Source organism: Kogia breviceps, chromosome 20, assembly GCF_026419965.1.
Source record: "Kogia breviceps isolate mKogBre1 chromosome 20, mKogBre1 haplotype 1, whole genome shotgun sequence".
NCBI classification, from domain to species: domain Eukaryota; kingdom Metazoa; phylum Chordata; class Mammalia; order Artiodactyla; family Physeteridae; genus Kogia; species Kogia breviceps.
Window position 1 is genome coordinate 30614746 of NC_081329.1, and position 6000 is coordinate 30620745.

Genomic DNA, 6000 nt, shown 5'->3' on the forward strand with positions numbered 1-6000 from the left:
GCTCCATCTGTATTTACAGCCGCTCCCCATCGCTCGCGTTACCGCCTGAGCTCCGCCTCCCGTGAGATCAGCGGCGGCGTTAGATTCTCATAGGAGCGCGAACCCTGCTGTGAACTGCGCATGCGAGGGATCCAGGCTGCGCGCTCCTTATGAGAATCTGATGCCTGATGATCACAGGTGGAGCTGAGGCGGTGATGCTGGCGCTGGGGAGCGGCTGCAAATACAGATCATCATTAGCAGAGAGGTTTGACGGCCCAGAGACCATCATAAATCAACTGCTTGCAGACTCATATCAAAGCCCTATCAGTGAGTGGCGAGTGAAAAGTACGCTGCTTTTGGTGGCAGGCTTTATAGTGGCAAGTGAGTTGATGGTACTTCACTTGTACAGCTGCATCTGATGGCGGGCTTTAAGTCAGAATCTGACACTTATTTTAGTCTGTGTGTGGCCCGCCCATTATTTTATTTACCTCTTCCATCCGCGCCTCTTTCCCGCACTGCGCACTTGTCTCAGTCACAGTTTTGGGAAGCCCACAAGCTAACCCTAGCCAAAATGAGTAAAAAACAAACATAGCTGGAGAGCTTCTTTGAAAAGGCGGAAAGACCCAATGATGAGACAACAGAGGACTCTAAGACTGCCAACAAAAAGAAAGCTGCATTTAGAAGAAAATACCAGGAGTCCTACTTAAATTACGGGTTCATTGCAACAGGTGATTCACATTCTCCAAGCCTGCTTTGTGTAATACGTGGCGATCGGCTATCCAAGGAAAGCATGAAAGCTTCAAAACAGCTTCACCACATGGAGACCATGCACCCTGCATTAAAAGACAAGCCTTTGGGGTTTTTCAAAAGAAAAAAAAAAATGAATACAAAGAACAGAAGTTCGATTATTGAAGGCCACCACTTCATCAAATGCGTCTGCACTGACAGCATCATGCTTAGTGGCTAACTGCATTGCTGAAGCTAAGCCCTTTACTATTGGTGAAGAGTTGATCCTGCCTGCTGCTAAGGACATTGGTCGTGAACTTTTAGGAGAGGCTGCAGTTCAAAAGGTGGCACGTGTTCCTCTTTTGGCTGGCACCGTAACTAGAAGAGTTGATGAAATAGCAGAGGATATTGAGGCACAATTGTTAGGATGAGTGAGTCACCATGGTACACAATCCAGGTTGACAAGTCTATCAATGTTGACAATAAGGCAACAATGCTTGTCTTTGTGTAATATATTTTTGAGGACGATGTGTATGAAGATATGTTATGTGCACTTTTGTTGCCAGCCAACAGAACAGCTGCAGAACTATTCAAGTCTTTGAATGATTATATATCAGGCAAACTGAATTGGTTATTTTGTGTCGGTATATGCATGGACAGAGTGGCTTCCATGACTGGACGGCTTTCTGGTTTCACTACCCAGGTCAAAGAGGTCACTTCTGAATGTGAGTCTGAGCACTTAGAGAAATGCTGGCTAGTCGAAAAATGTCACCTGAACTTAACATTTTGAAGGATGTGATTAAAATTATCGACCACATTAAAGTACATGCCCTTAACTCACATCTGTTGGTGCAGCTCTGTGAGATGGACACAGAGCACACATTCTTTTCTTATACACAGAAGTGAGATGGCTTTCTAAGGGTAGATCATTGGCCAGAGCTTTTGAGTTATGAGAGCCGCTCCAGAGATTTCTTTTAAAAAAACAGTCACCACTGGCAGCACATTTCGGTGACACAGAATGGGTCGCAAAACGTGCTTACTTGTGTGACGTATTCACCCTACTCAAAGAACTCAGTCTGTCACTTCAGGGGAGAATGACAACTGTGTTCAAGTTGACATTCAAAGCCAAACTGGAGTTATGGGGGCGACGAGTGAACATTGGGATCTTTGACGTTTCAAACATTAGCAGAGACTTTGAAAGAGACTGAGCCAGGGCCTTCTTTCTCCCAGCTGGTGCATGATCACCTGTCTCAGCTTTCAAAAGGGTTTGAGCATCGCTTCCCAGCCACAAAAGACCCCCGAACTGGGAAGGAATGGATCCGCGTCCCATTCGTGAGTAAACCAGATGAATCGACTTTGTTGCTGCTAGAAGAGGATCAGCCGCTTGAGATCACAAACGATGGTGGCCTTAAAAGTATGTTTGAGACAACTTCAAATCTTCATGCGTTCTGGATTAAAGTCAAGGCGGAATATCCTGAGATGGCCACAGAAGCACTGAAAAGCCTGTTTCCATTTCCAACGTCCTTTCTTTGTGAAGCGGGGTTTTCTGCAGTGACAGCAACCAAAACGACATTATGGAGTAGACTGGACATAAGCAACACACTTCAAGTGTCACTGTCTCCCATCACCCCCAGATGGGACCATCTAGATGCAGAAAAACAAGCTCAGAGCTTGCACTGATTCTGCATTATGGTGAGTTGTATAATTATTTCATTATATATTACAATGTAATAATAATAGAAATAAAGTGCACAATAAATGTAGTGTTCTTGAAACATCCCAAAACCATCCCCCCGGCCCCGGTCTGTGGAAAAATTGTCTTGTATGAAACCAGTCCCTGGTGCCAAAGAGGTTGGGGACTGGTGATTTAATGGTGATTTAAAATGTGAAACCAAGGCATCCCCAGTGTTCTGTATAACTCACCTACACACACACCTAACCCATGGCTGGATCCCTGTGTACACCCCAGAGGGTGGTGAGAGTGAATCTTTGCAGATGCCTGGTGAGCACGTGCAGAAATCCTGACTGCAGGATTGGGAGAAAGTACACAGATTTGAACATTCAGCAGTGCCCAGGGGAAAGCAAACAGGAGGCTGTCAGCACTCAGCCTAGCTTTGTAGGATAAAGAGAAGGCAGAGAATCTTAAGAATTCCCCCCTAGGAGGGATCAAGAAATATGAAACAGGCATATCCATAGAAAAGTTCTGGAAGAGCCTCAGAATTCCTGGCAGAACTGACAGAAGCTATTTCTTCTCCAAAGCCAGTCACTACAGACTGGAAGAGATGGCTGCCTCTTCACGTGTGAAGATGGCCGTTCAACACTTCATGGGACATGAAAAATAAAGGAACATGATAATTTTTCAGTAACTGATCCCAAAGGAGTGGAGCTCTGTGATTTGCCAGATAAGGAATTCAAATTAGTTGATATAAAGAAGCTCAGCAGGCTACAAGAAAACATGAAGACAATTCAATGAAATAAGAAAAATAATAAAACAGGAAGTTTAACAGAGAGCTAGAACTCATAAAAGAGAGCCAAGCAAATTCTGGGGCTGAGTTCTACAACGAATGACATGAAAAATGCAATAGAGAGCAACAGCATAGTTGATCAAGCAGAAGAATCTCAGTAATACAGCAAGTTGAAGACATGTCATTTGAAATTATTCACTCAGGGAAGAACAAAGTAAAAGGAATGAAAACGAGTGAAGAAAGCCTGCGTGAATTATGGATACCATCAAAAGAGACAGTCTAGGCACTATTGGAGTCCCAGAAGAAGAAGAAAGGGAAAAGGAGGCCGAAAGTTTACTTTAAAAAGTAATTTTTAAAGGAACCTCCATACTGTTCTCCATAGTGGCTGTATCATTTTACATTCCTTAAAAAACTACAAATAGAACTACCATATGACCCAGCAATCCCACTACTGGGCATATGCCCTGAGAAAACCAGAATTCAAAAAGAGTCATGTACCAAAATGTTCAGTGCAGCTCTATTTACAATAGCCAGGACATGGAAGCAACCTAAGTGTCCGTCAACAGATGAATGGATAAAGAAGATGTGGCACATATATACAATGGAATATTACTCAGCCATAAAAAGAAATGAAACTGAGTTATTTGTAATGAGGTGGATAGACCTGGAGTCTGTCATACAGAGTGAAGTAAGTCAGAAGGATAAAAACAAATACCGTATGCTAACACATATATATGGACTCTAAGAAAAAAGAAATGTCATGAAGAGATTAGTGGTAGGACGGGAATAAAACACAGACCTACTAGAGCATGGACTTGAGGATATGGGGAGCGGGAAGGGTAAGCTGTGACGAAATGAGAGAGGGGCAGGGACATATATACACTACCAAATGTAAATTAGATAGCTAGTGGGAAGCTGCAGCATAGCACAGGGAGTTCACCTCTGTGCTTTGTGACCACCTAGAGGGGTGGGATAGGGAGGGTGGGAGAGAGGGTGATGCAAGAGGGAAGAGATATGGGAACATATGTATATGTATAACTGATTCACTTTGTTGTAAAGGAGAAACTAACACACTATTGTAAAACAGTTATACTCAAATAAAGATGTTAAAAAAAAAAAAAAAGTAATGGCTTAGAACTCCACAAATCTGGGGAGAGATTTGGACATTCAGGTTCACGAATAGGTCCCCTAAAAGATTATTGAATCTTTTTGTTTTGAATCTTCTCTAAGACATTAAAATAAAGCTGTCGAAAATCAAGGATAAAGAGAGAATGTTTAATGCAGCAAGAGAAAAAAAAAACAAACAGAAAGTCCTCACATACAAGGGAACCCCCGTAAAGCTATCAGAGAATTTCCCAACAGAAATCTTGCAGGCCAGGAGAGAGTGGAATGATATATTCAAAGTGTTGAACGGAAAAAACTGCCAACCTAGAATACTTTACCTAGCAAAGCTGTCCTCCAGAAATGAAGGAGAGATAAACACGTTCCCAGACAAACAAAAGCTGAGGGAGGTCATCACCACTAGACATGCCTCACAAGAAATGCAGAAAGGAGCTCTTCAAGCTGAAATTAAAGGATGCACATTAGTGACATGAAAGCATATGAAAATATAAATCACCCTGGTAAAGGTACGTACATAATCAAATTCAAAATATTCTGATACTGTATCTGGTGGTTTATTTCTGCATGTGTTTGTCACATTGGAATCATATGACCTGCTTTGGCCAGGGAATGCCAGTCACAGGCATCTCTGCTGGGCAGGAGCCAGTGTAGGATTTGCTACATCATTTCAACACGGCTGCAGTCATGGTAGAAGCTCCTGCTGAGATGAAGCACGGGACATGAATGTGAGCAAGACGTGAACTTTTGCTGAAACAAGCCCCAAGACTGGTGTCTGTTTATTGTGCATTATAGCTTAAGAGAGAAGGTTCTTGCCCTCAGGACAAACTCTTTGCCTTCATGGATCTTAAAATTCTAGTGCAATGGAAGCAGAAAAACAAATACACATTATAATGTCAGGTAGAGATGAGCAGAATGAAAAAAAAGCAGATATAGCAGGACACAGGGATAGAGAATGTTTTCGTTTTAAATAGGGGTATTGGGAAAAAGGTAACAGGTGAGCTGAGACCTGAATGAAGTGAGGGAGGGTCTGTGAGGTGTCGGGGGAAGGGTGTTGTAGGTAGAGGGACCAGCAATGCTCAGCCCTAAGACAGGAATTCCATGTTCTTCTGGGCACGGAGGATTGTGACAGAGCTGAAAGAGCCATCCTCGAAGAGGAAGCAGAGAAGGGCACATCCACCCAAGGGGCCCTGTGGCCCATTCCGGTTTTGTGGGGACCAGAGAAGCTGTTGGACAGCAGATGTCTAGTTGGAGATGGTCTTGTCATACTACTTATACACACCAGTGTTCCTCAACTCCTGGGATTTTGAACAGTGGGGCCGGGCAAGGAGGAAAAGGAGTCACTGAACTCCTTCCTGACCTTCAGGCACAGAGATTTGTTTTCTCTGAGAAAACCCATGTGACTGACCTTTATTAGATAGTTCATGACCATGACTTTCCTGAAAGTTATCTCCACCCTAAAACTCTTCAACAGCCTGCTACTGTCCTTAAGAAGAAGCCTAAACTCAACTCTATTGTCAGGCTCACCTCCTGTCTCCTCCTTCCCCTCGCAGAATTCTGCTTCAGTCACACTGGGTCTCTTTCAGTTCCTGCACTGAGACGTGCTTTCTCTGAGCCTTTGCAAAGGCTGTTCTTTCTGTTAGGAACGCTCTTCCTCCCTTCTCCTGGCTCACAACTTTAAATGTCAGTCCTCCTGGGAGGCTTCCCAGAC